This window comes from Papio anubis, chromosome 12 (genome assembly GCF_008728515.1).
Source record: "Papio anubis isolate 15944 chromosome 12, Panubis1.0, whole genome shotgun sequence".
Lineage (NCBI taxonomy): Eukaryota > Metazoa > Chordata > Mammalia > Primates > Cercopithecidae > Papio > Papio anubis.
Genome location: NC_044987.1, coordinates 17,503,542 through 17,516,774, shown reverse-complemented (window position 1 = coordinate 17,516,774; position 13,233 = coordinate 17,503,542). Strand labels below are relative to the sequence as shown.

Below are 13,233 nucleotides of genomic sequence, written 5' to 3'. Positions count from 1 at the left end.
ACTTACTTTTTTTATTTTCACTTTCTAAACTTTTTGGGGGACAGGTGATAAAGAAAACTATGCTTCTAAAAAAGTTTAGTACTTATAAAAACCCATCTCAGTGATCACAGCAGACCTATACTATTCTTATTCTATACACAGCAAGGTATAGTATATCTAAACTACAACTCCTGCTTAGACAAGATTGAGTCCCAGAGACTAAATTTTAATTATGATTCATTTAGACAAGCCAAGACATACCACTAGACAAAAAGTAAACTGCTGACTTAGAGATTTAATGATACAAAAACACAATAAAGCCTGCCAGGAAATAGTATTTCCCTCTTCGGCTTCAAATAGCACCAAGCCTGGTCACTTTAACAGTCCTTTTCACCCCACATTTTGTATCACCAAGAAAAAAAAACAAGTTAAAAACTTGAGGGCCCAGTCCAGGTTTTCTACCTAAAAAAGGCAAATCATCAGCCTTTGGGCAACATAGGGAGACCCCGCCTTTATAAAAAGTAAAAAAAGAAATTAGCCAGGAGTGGTGGTACATGCTTGTTGTCCCAGCTACTCACAGGTGAGGCAGGAGGATTACTTGAGCACAGGACTTCGAGGCTGCAGTGAGCTAGGAATGCATCGCTGCACTCCAGCCTGGGCAACAGAGCAAGACCCCCATTTCTAAAAACCAACATGGCAAATCAGTCAAACTATCCAATACTGAGGCTAATAAATAATGGGTAATAACATCTGCAAATCAGCCATAGGATTTCCTCAGTTATCTTTCTTGGCTTCGAACAATGGGGACCATATTTAAGAACACATATAGGAGATGAAGACTGCTTAGATAGATAATATTTGCACATGTTAAACCACCACAAGCTAATTTCACACATTTCAATACTCTTCTTCCCCTTCACCTCCAAAGCACAAAACAGAATCAGAGTCTTCTATTCTAAGAATTGTTTAGAGAGGATTTGTCAATATATAACCAAGTTATCTGCTTAGTGACGGGAAAAAACCTCTGTTCGCCAGCCAAAGGACCTGTGAGAATGAGAGCTACATGTGGCTTCTCCCCTCTCTGGCCTCCTAATTCCACATCAGTTTGTAGTTATTCTTGTACTACAAGAGTATCAGTTTCAGAATGTAAGCCTCATAAGCTCCCAGGAAAGCCATTCTAGTGGAACTGTTCCAGAGTTTCACTTTAGCTCCATAAGGAACCTAAGAAGCCCCGCCCACAAGACTGAAAGGTAATTGCTCCATTGGTTTCCACCTCTGACCTATAAAGACCAAAGCCTGAGCTGTCTGTAATCCATAAGCCATTTTAATATTCTGCTAGAACACTGCAAAAATGTGGTTTTCACTAGAGGCACTGGCATGAAGCTGAACTTGGTATTCTCGCTTACTAATCCTGTGTAGAATTTGTTCTAATTCTCAAAAGTAGAGGAAATTCTCTCTCTTTAAATAAAAAGGGCAGTGGTGAGACCCACAACACTTACAACAGGCCATAAAACAGACTGTCCTAATCACACTTAGATAAATAAGAAGTAGTAAGCTACTCTTCTCCGCATATTACAGTAAGTAAGTAATCTACTCCGTTATTTTGGCATCTGTTTCTTAAAATTTGCTGCACCTATCCCTTCTAAAATGAATATACTGTGTAAAAATCTATGAACTCTAAACTTCACAGGTAGAAAATCATCCAGTTTACACTTTTTTTATATGAGGAAACTAGAGTTCAAATGTGTTAAGTGATTTAGCCAAGGTCACACGTTCTGTGGTAGACTCGGGAGGAGAATTAGGGTGTCCTGACTTCCAGTCTAATGTTTTTTTTGACCACATGAACTAGACAATGAGAGAAAGCCCTACCATTCATTGGTGGTAAGTGCAGTGGGCACTGTTCCTATCCATCTGTCTTTCACAATATACAATTCCTCACTGTTCTGCACAATAGCCTATGTGGTAACAGAGCACATATGAGCTAAACTACCACTCAAGGGTCATTTTAACAAGCATGACACAACACTGAGGCACAATGCCCATGCTAAGCAAACAGCAAAATACCATGACACAATTAAGGCTCTATTTAAGCCAAGCCATGTATCTATGCCCCTGCTTCACCATTTAACTAAGAAGCATCTTGAGGGCAAAAAAATATTTCTTCTTGATTTCTATATCCTTTACAGCACTATTCAAAAGTTGTGCTCACATACCTACTAAAACAAATGTATTGGGGGGGAAAAAAGGTGTCTCCTTGAATATTCTGAGGTTGACATCTAAAATTTTCATTACAGGTTTTAATCACTGCAAAGGTTATACTTTCATTTGTCTATCAATCTATGCCTATTTAGAACTGACATCTAAAAACACTATTATATTGCTAATTTTAAAGCTATTAAACCTATTATATTGGCCAGGCAAAGTGGCTCATGCCCGTAATCCTAGCACTTTGGGAGGCGGACGTAGGTGGATCACTTGAGGAAAGGAGTTCAAGACCAGCCTGCACCACATGGCAAAACCCCATCTCTACAAAAAAATACAAAAATTAATCACACATGGTGGCACTCGCCTGTAGTTCCAGCTGCTCAGGAGGCTGAGGTGGGAGAACTGCTTTAGCCTGGGAGGCAGAGGCTGCAGTGAGCCAAAATCACACCACTGCACTCCAGCTTGGGCAACAGAGCAAGACCCTGTCTTAAAAACAAACAAACAAACAAAAAACCCTGCTGTATCACTAATTCCAACAAAATCTAAACACCTGGGCAATCTGATATTCCCCCATCCTGCATTTTAAAACTGTAACAGAATCTTTTTTTCCTATATAAAATGCTATGCCATTTCTTTGTCTCCCTGAAACTGTATTTCTATTCTGCTTCTTCCACAGTATTTAATATAATTTTTACCATACTTTCCTTAATGAAAACATGTATATTGTTGTTTATTTATGTTGGATTGTGGTATGGTTACTATTATAGTAAAACAATTGATGAAGACAATGCAAATGTTACAAATTTTGAGAACTAAACATAAAAAGTAATTTTCTTTTCTGGAGATGCATCTCTTAAAAAGATGTATGTATGCAGGAAGATATATATCTTGATAAAAGGAAGTTTCACACGTGACACTAATGTTTTGACTATCCCTTTGTTAGAATCCTGGAGGATTTTATACCTCATAGAAATGTACAATGGTGAGATTCAAGACGGGTGAAAGGTATGGCTGTCTTCTGTTAATCATAAGAAGGCACACGGCTAAAGGGAAGGTAGTGAAGGCGAACTAGCATTATACCAGGGTTGCCTTTAGACAAGTCAATTTCAGGAAAAGAATATCAATAAAATGTTGAGAACCTGGAAATTTATTCTCTTAAAACAATCCAAGCCTAGATATTCTTAGATATGTCCTCCAGTTTGAGATCATGGTTCTAAAGTACCAGGCTTGGTTCATTTATTGGAACTCAGTAAATACTTGTTGCATTAAAATAGTTCAGGGTCAGATGTGGTGGCTCATGCCTGTAATCCCAGCACTTTGGAAGCCAAGGCAAGAGGACTGCTTGAGCCCAGGAATTTGAGACCAGCCTGGGCAACATAGTGAGACCTCATCTTTACTTATATAAAAAATAGTTACAATATAAATTAAATGAAATTAAATTGTTTATGAAAAAATGTTATTCAATGAGAACATCTAGATCATACTGATTTTCTTCTAATCAAGCGATAAAGTCTGTTGTAAGGATGAAGCAAGATGGTGAATGTAAAACACTGAGAACAGTGTCTGACAGATAGCCTCAGTGTGTCCTACCTGCCATTCATCTTAATATTAGCATTCTTAGGCAAATCTTATTCTTTCTCCATCTCTCCTACATTTATTTAAATAAGACTAAGGTCTTATTCAGACATGGAAGTATGATTTATTTCTAAAACTTTAAATATAGTTCAGTCTGCCAAGGAATAATGGTTCAGAACGACGATCTATACTTCATCTTGGTACTATTTTTCTATACATACTAGGACTTTCATATCACAAACATATAGGTTAACTTGAGAAAAACCAGAAGGCTATTTATGCAAATATGGTAAAAATAAGTAGGCCATTGGTGAAAATCATATTTTTGACACTTAGGTGAAACCCCGATTTATTTACCTTTAAAAAGTTAATGAAATACATTTAATTCTACAGACATACGGTCAATTAAAACTTTCCCTATAATTCATTATTAAACCAACTTATTTCTCCCAATATTTACTAAGAAAGGTCTATGAGGTACATATCCAAGAAAAAAAAATGCCAGGAACTTTGGCCTATTGAATTTAAGAGTGTCAGAACCTACGTCCTTTAAAATACTTCATGACTGGCCAGGCGTGGTGGCTCACACCTGTAATCCCAGCACTTAGGGATGCCAAGGTGTGTGGATCACGAGGCTGGGAGTTCGAGACCACCCTGACCAACATGGTGAAACCCCATCTCTACTAAAAATACAAAAATTGGCCGGGCGTGGTGGCGCACACCTGTAATCCCAGTTACTGGGAAAGCATGAGGCAGGAGAATCACTTGAACCTGGGAGGCAGAGGTTGCAGTGAGCCCAGATCGCACCACTGCACTCCAGCCTGGGCAACAAGAGTGAGACTCCATCTCAAAAAAAATTTTTTAAATAAATAAATAAATAAATAAATAAAGTTGTTTTTTTTTTTTTAATGGCTCTTAAAAGAGCAGCAAAATTTCAACAGGTAAATGTGCTGGGTAGCTACAAATGTAAAATGCAATTCATATTACAGGAATCACAACTAGCCCAGGTAAGCCACAGAGCTCGTTCTAGGATATAGTGGAAGATAAGGAAGAAAAGGTAACCAGAGTCAGACTGCAGAAGAGTCCCGTGATGGTTAATTTTATGTGTCAAGTTGACTGAGCTAAGGAATGGCCCAGACAGCTGGTAAAACATTTCTAGGTGGGTCTCTGAGGGTATTTCTGGAAGAGATTAGCATTTGAATCAGTAAACTAAATAAAGAAGCCCCACACTCACCAATATGGGTGGGCATCATAATCTGTTAACCCTTTTCCATCCAGAGACAGCAAAAGGCAGAGGAAGAGCAAATTCACTCTTCTTGAGCTGGGATATCCATTTTCTTCTGCCCTTGGACATCAAAGCTCCCGGTCCTTGGGTCTTCGGACTCCAGGACTTACACCAGCACACCACCCCTTCCCAATTCCCAGGTCTTCAGCCTTGGATCCCCTGGTTCTCAGGACCTCAGACTTCAACTAAACTACACCACCAGCTTTCCTGGTTCTCCAGGTTGCACATGGCTTATCACATGATTTCTCAGCCTCCATGATCACATGAATCACATGAGCCAATTTCCATAATAAACCTCCTCTTATACCCATCTATAATCTATTATATATATATAAAATGAACCTCTTCTGTATCTATAGATGTTTGTTTATATATTTATAAATATATATATTTGTAGCCGGGCGTGGTGGCAGTCACCTGTAATCCCAGCTGCTCGGGAGGCTGAGGCAGGAGAATCCCTTGAACCCGGCAGGCAGAGGTTGCAGTTTGCTGAGATCGTGCCACTGCACTCCAGCCTGGGCAACAAGAGTGAAACCGCTCCCCCTCCCCCAAAAAAAAAGAAAAGAAAAGAAAACAAAAGAAATCTATCTCTGGAGAATCACAATACAAGTCCAGAATGACAAGCTAAAACTTGGAACTTTCCTTGTATATAATGGGGTACTTTGCAAGGATTTTTTATAATGCATGAGATAAATCAAAGTAGGGCTTTATAAATATTAATATCACAGCAGTAGGTAGGAGAGACTGCAGGGAACCTAAAGGTAGAAAGACCAGTTACTAATGCAATAGCCCAGGCATGGTGGGGTGTTAACGGTTGGCAGTAAAACCTGACCATAAGGGGCTTAGGGGCTTAATACCCTGAAATCTTCTATAAAGAGTCTGTCTCTGGCATTCATTCTGAGCTCTCTATCATGTCTACAATAAAGAAATCTCTTCTCTGAATCACATTTTAACATTTCAATCTTCAGCAGGTTTATAAGAATAAAGTAGAAAAGGCAGAAACAGCTCTTTTTATTATCCCCAACAAAACAAAAGTTTTGTAGTAGCCTTTCTGGCCTTGGATTATATCCCTTCAAGCAAAACTGAACCAGAAGTTCTCTTACGCTCTGGGAGTAACCTCCTTCCAATGACTACATGCGGTCAGCTACAGTCTACCTATTGCAGATAGGAAGTTTCATTGTAATAGCAAATTTCTGGTTGAAGAGCTTGTGAGGTCCAATCCCAAATAGCTTTGTGGCTCTAATGCCATAGTTTCAGAAAGCAGTAATTTCCAGATGTATGCTGCTGACTGTTGCAATGCAGAAGGATCTGGCACAGGAGGATTCTGGGCTACACAAACAGCACAACTGATTGCTTACTGGGTCCCACTGTGTACTAGATACTGATAACACGAAGATGATTAAAATAGTCCCACCTTCAAAGAAACCACAGTCTATTGGGAAATATACACAACAAAATAACTGCAGGCCAGGTGCAATGGCTCACACCTGTAATCCCAGCATTTTCGGAGGCCAAGGTGGGCGGATCACGAGGTCAGGAGTTCAAGACCAGCCTGACTAACATGGTAAAACCCTGTCTCTACTAAAAATACAAAAATTAGCTGGGTATAGTGGTGCACACCTATAATCCTAGCTACTCAGAAGGCTGAAGCAGGAGAATTGCTTGAACCCAGGAGGCAGAGGTCACAGTGAGCCTAGATCATGCCACTATACTCCAACTGGGCAACAGAACAAGACTCTGTCTTGGAAGGAAAAAAAAAAAAAAAGTAAGTGGCAAATGCTATTAAAGATAAGTGTGTAATAAATGTTTTTTTTTTTTTTTTTGAGACGGAGTCTCGCTCTGTCGCCCAGGCTGGAGTGCAGTGGCGGGATCTCAGCTCACTGCAAGCTCCACCTCCCAGGTTCACACCGTTCTCCTGCCTCAGCCTCCCAAGTAGCTGGGACTACAGGTGCCCACCACCACGCCCGGCTAATTTTTTGTGTTTTTAGTAGAAACGGGGTTTCACCGTGTTAACCAGGATGGTCTCGATCTCCTGACCTTGTGATCCGCCCACCTCGGTCTCCCAAAGTGCTGGGATTACAGGCATGAGCCACCGCGCCCAGCCTAGAAATGCTTTGAGAATAATAATAATAGCTATATTTATGAAGTACTTAGTACATGCAAGCCCTTTCAATGCATTTTCCCTACATTAATTCACTTAACCCTCACAGCAAGACTAATATTATTCATTTGTTATAAATGAGAAAACTAAGGCACAAAGAAGTTAAACAGTTTCATTCCAGTTACATATAACTACCTTAATAACGAAGGCCGTCTGGCTCCAAACTCAGGGATTTTAACTAACCACTATATTTGCCTCTTTTTTTTTTTCTCCCCCTGAGACAGGGTCTCACTCTGTCACCTAGGCTGGAGTGCAGTAGCACAATCATGGCTCACTGCAGCCTCAAACTCCTGAGCTCAAGTGATCCTCCTCCCTCAGCATCCAGAGTAGCTGAAACCACAGGCATGTGCCAACATGCCCGGCTAATATTTTTAGCTTTTGTAGAGATGGGTTCTTGCTATATTGCCCAGGCTGGTCTCGAACTCCTGAGCTCAAGCAATCCTCCTGACTTGGCCTTCCGAAGAGCTGGGATTACAGATGTGAGCCACCACACCCAGCGTTTTCTTTCTTTTTTTTCAAAGAGACGAGGTCTTGCTATGCTGCCCAGGCTGGCCTCAAGCAATCCTCCTGCTTCAAACTCCCAAGTAGCTAGGATTGTGGGTGTATACCCCACACCAGCTTATATTGCCTCTTATAATGAGGGACTAATTAATGTTGCCTTGGATGGCAGTTAAAACTAAAGAGAGAAGAGAGTAGAAGATATATTTGAGACAGACCACTGAAGAATCACCAGGAATTCACCAGACAGACTAGATGCTTGGGGTGGAAGGCTGAGTGCTTATTAGCAGGGAGTGCTTGAGGGGACAACACTCTAAGCAAAAAGAATGCAGGTACAGCAACAGCAGGTCAGAGACAAAGGTAAGAGATTTAGAGTACAGGGTGCAGTCACAGAACAGTCAGTAGTCTGCATATACTGTAGGACACATGGGTCCCAGAACAAGAGGGGAGGTTCTAAAGATGACTGTGGTGTAGTGGGCCTTGGAGGCTTTATATTTCAGGTAAGAGAGACCCATCTGAGGCCTTTACTGCTGAGTGATATGAGCAGATCTACCTACTATAAAGATAACTCAGGATGAAAGGTACAAGATGGTCAAGAGGCCAGGAGAGCAATTAGGAGATTACCACAATAATTGTGTCAAGAAATGATAAGGAGAGGATGGATGCAAGCACGTTTCTGAAGCACAATCAGCAGTACTTGATAGGCCAGGCGCACTGGTTCACACCTGTAATCCCAGCACTTTGGCAGAGGTGGGAGGATCGCTTGAGCCCAGGAATTCAAGACCAGCCTGGGCAACATAGTGAGACCCCATCTCTATAACTAATTTTAAAATAAATACAAATTAAAATGTTTAAAATGAAAATAAAAAATAACAGTACCTGCTGACTGGTTGCATATGAAGAATAAGGAAGACAGGCAGACAGGCAAAGCTATCCTGAGGCTCTTTTTCTGGGCAGAAGAGGACAAAAAGAGGATCAACATTTAACAGGAATAATAATAATAGCAACTAATATTTATTAAGATATTAGTATATACTAGCGCTATGCTAAATACTTTTACAAGAATTATCTCATTTAATACTGATCAAGTAAGTTGATTATCACCCTTTCATAAATGGAGAAATGGAGGCTTAAAGAAAATAAGTAGTTTATTCAGGGACACAGTCACTAAGCACTGAAGCCACAAAAAGACTCTGACTTTAGATAAACTGAGTTTAAGATATCTGGGGAGGCATCCAAATGTAGATTTCTAACAGGCAGCTCAATATTTTTTTTTTTTTTTTTTTTTGAGACGGAGTCTCGCGCTGTGTCACCCAGGCTGGAGTGCAGTGGCGTGATCTCGGCTCACTGCAAGCTCCGCCTCCCAGGTTCACGCCATTCTCCTGCCTCAGCCTCCGAGTAGCTGGGACTACAGGCGCCCGCCACCACGCCTGGCTAGTTTTTTGTATTTTTAGTAGAGACGGGGTTTCACCATGTTAGCCAGGATGGTCTCGATCTCCTGACCTCGTGATCCACCCGCCTCGGCCTCCCAAAGTGCTGGGATTACAGGCTTGAGCCACCGCGCCCGGCCTAACAGCTCAATATTTTTGTACGAACTTAAGCTAAGTGTACCACAGATACAGATTTATAATAACAATGTAACTATACTATTGTTACTATTCCTATTATTAGCATTTATTAAGTACTTAGTGTACATGAGACACTATGTTAAATGTTTTACATACATTATTCATTTAATTCACACAATCCTGAGGTAGGTAGCTCTAGTCTTCCCCACTCTTACTTACAGAGAAAGAAAGAGTAACATAGAAAGCTGAACTAAATCGTTCCATGTCTCTTAGGGAGAAAATAATGGAGCCAGATTCAAATTCTGGTCTCTCTGGGTTGGACGAGGGAAGAGAAGAGAAGGTGGGGCTACAGGTGGGTTGGGAAGAGGAGCCAAGGACAAAATCCAGAAGAATATAATCGCTTAACAAGTAGGCAGAGAAACAAGCACTACCTCATAGGATGGTTGTAAAGATAAGTAAAAGCACACGAAGGACTTGGCTAGGGCCACAGTTTGAATGTCTCCCCCTCTAAAAGTCAGATGTTGCCAATGTGATGGTATTAAGAAGTCGGGCATTTAAGACATCATTAAGTCATAAGGGTTCCTCCCTTCATGAATGCAATTAGGTGCCCTTATAAATGGGCTTGATGGAGGGAGTTACTCCCTTTTTGCCCTTCTGCCTTCTGCCATGTGAGGAAACAGCATTGAAGGCATCGTCTAAGAAGCAGAGACCAAATCCCCATCAATGAACCTGCCAATGCCTTCCCAGCCTCCAGAACTATGAGAAGATAAAATTCTATTATGTACAAATTATCCACTGTCAGGTATTCTCTTATAAGCAGCACAAAAGAACTAAGACAGCGACCAAAGAAAAGCTCTATCAGTTTGGAGGATGTGCTAGAGGATGAGGAGACAGAAGGGAACCAACAGGGAAGTAGATATACTAAATGGAAAAGGATTAATTAATAAAACAAAGTCCCCAAGAAGAAGTGGCAGAATGAGATCAGGACAGTGCAGGTAAACACACAGAGCTTCTATCCCACCTGCTAGCGAAAGTATAAACTTGTCTGGAGGACAGTCTGGCCAACTCTTATCAACATTTCAAATATGCCCATCTTTTGATCCTTTCTCCTCTTCTAAAACTTGGCTGTGAATATATACCAACCAAGGTTGCACCTACAAATGCAAGGATGGTCCACCTTCGGCAATACTGGTGAAAATGAAAAAATGGAAATAACTTAAAAGTCTATCAATAGGGGAAAGGTGAAATAAAGTAATACACATCTATATAATAACATTTTACACAGCCATTTAAAAGAAACAGGTCAATATGCTGACATGAAAATATTTCTAGAGTTTATTTTTTAATTAAACATTTCTTTAGGGATAACTGTAGAGTCACATGCAGTTGTAAGAAACAATAGAGATCTCCTGTACCCCTTACCTTGTTTCCCTCAATGGAGACATCTTGTGAAACTATCCTTCAATATAATAATTGATTATTTTTAAAAGTTAGATAATACTACATACACTACCTTTGTGTATTTTAAGTGTCCACAAAATGTGTACATGTACAGAAGAAGATTTAACTACTAGCAGTTGACACCTCTCGGAAGTGTAAAATGTTAAAGAAGGAAAACATGGAAGATGTATACCTTTACTTTATATAAATTTGCACTAATTTTTCTTACGAAGTACATAAACTACTCCTAGAATATAAAAGGCAAATAGGTGGAGGGGTTAGATTTTGAAATAAACACAGGCACCTATTCTTTTGATCAAGGGAGTTTAATATTTGGAAGCAGCAGGGAGGAAAAATGAAAAGGATCACACTGAAACCCTCTATTTCCCCAGTTTAGTAGACTGGCAAGCTGTGATTCATTCAATAGGAACAAGTACTCGGTCACAGCCTACTGCGTGCCAGGCTCTGTCCTAGGCCATGGAAATTAACCAGACAGGTATGATTTCTGACCTCGAGGAGCTTAGAGCCTACCAACAAATGTGGGCATTAACAAAAAACATTAAACAGTTATACTCACCACCACAGTAGGGCACAGCAGTTTAGAACATGGACACTGGGGTATGCCTGGGTTCAAATTCCAACTCTGCTACCAAATGGCTGTGGGACTTTGGACAAGTGACTTAACATTCCTCATCTATAATTCTAGGTCCTACTTATTTACCCACCTAAACAACTCATAGGGTTGCTATGAAAACCAAAAAAGTTCCTATGTGTAAAGTGCTAAGAACAGTCTATGCAACTCATAAACACTCAAAGGTTGATGCTAATAATATTGTTGTTACTTTCATTACTATTAATTATTTCAGAGGGAATCTAATCTACCTTTAGGCAAATGGAAGGTCAGAGAAAACTTTTTTGAGAAAGGAACATATAAGCTAAGTCCTTAAGATAAATACAAGTTAAACACGCCAAGAAAAAAGGTTGGTTTAGCAGAGAGAAGAGCATATACAAAGCCCTGTGCTAAGAATGAGCCTGGCATGTGAAGGATCTGAAAAAGGGCCAGTGAAGCTAAGGCACTAAGAGGAGAGAGATGAGGCTGGAAAACCAGAAAGATCCTGTTAAACTTAAGAATTTTACCTCCAGCCAGGTGCAGTGGCTCATGCCTATAATCCCAGCACTTTGGCAGGCCGAGGCAGGCGGATCACGAGGTCAGAAGTTCGAGACCAGCCTGACCAACATGGTGAAACCCCATCTCTGCTAAAAATACAAAAAGTAGCCAGGCGTGGTGGTGTGCACCTGTAATCCCAGCTACTCAGGAGGCTGAGGCAGGAGAATCGCTTGAACCCAGGAGGCAGAGGCTGCAGTGAGCCGAGATCACACCACTGTACTCTAGTCTGGACAACAGAGCGAGACTCCATCTCATTAAAAAAAAAAAAACCCTCCATCTTTATAATGAATAGTATTGTGCAGGAAATAACATAATAGATTTGTTGTTTTCTCTTTTTTTAAAGGTCACTCTGCTGAAGTGTAGAATCAGCTGCAATGGAGGAAGGTGACATGAACCAAAGGAAAATGGGGAAAGATTTAGAAAGAACTGTCATTCCGGTGAAGGAGAAATGAAATCAACGCCAAACAAGTGAGAAAACTACTAAAGAGAATAATAAGCACAGATGAGGCTAAAACTCATGGATTAGTAAAAGAACAAATTAATATGATGAAATCATTTCTTCAGGCCCTAGAGCGGGAACACAGAAAAAGGGCAGTATTGTTAATCCACAGCTGGAGATCTGCATGGCATGTGGGAAAGAAGAACAAAGATGCAGGAGAACTGCGGATACTGATGACTCATTGAAAGTGACCAATTATGGCATCCATATGGGATAAAGTGATGCCAGGAAGAATGTCACAAATTGGGAGACAATGGAGATTTCAGGGGCTGGTGGCCTCAGTGAAATGAGAAAATAAATTCAGCAAATGGAAGAACTGAAAAGGAAATTGTGTTCAAAGAGTAAAATTTACAAATTTGTAATTCCAGAGGTGGACAGTTGGCCACAGAAATAAATTGTTACAGAGAAGTGGAAGAACAGGTAGCTGAGACAAGAAAGACCAAGTCGGATGAGATTAAGATGCTGGACAAATAATCAATATGGACATTAAAGGCACACGAAATCATGGAGTAAGAGGAAATGATTTAGAAGGAATAGCAATTAAAATTTCCATTACAGTCTTAAATATAACACTATAAAGAATGTGTTTTTAATTATCTGGAATAAAACAGGATGCCTTGCTAAAAACAAAGCTTATTCTATTTGTTTAGCCAAATAATTTTCAAGGACTTCCCTGAATAGCCATTCCTGACAAAAGCTCCTCGAGAGACAAAGAAAGAAGCTTTCTTAACTTGATGATTATTTGTCACAACCAGAGAGCAAGCAACATATTTAATGGTAAAAAACTAACGGCATAAACAAGCCACAGGCTGAAAGAAAATCTTTGCAAAATACATATCTGGTGAAGCACTGGTA

The 13,233-nt window shown here is 40.2% G+C and overlaps 1 protein-coding gene across 8 annotated transcripts in view; it reads right to left on the bottom strand.

The window, feature by feature from the left end:
- SIK3 (SIK family kinase 3) overlaps nucleotides 1-13,233 on the bottom strand; it is a 271,702-nt gene that overhangs the window by 205,374 nt on the left and 53,095 nt on the right. Inside the window, exon 1 of one of the 8 annotated variants that reach the window (XM_031652728.1) lies at nucleotides 8,583-8,606. The gene's annotated coding sequence lies outside the window, so the exon portion shown is untranslated. 8 annotated transcript variants of the gene reach the window in all.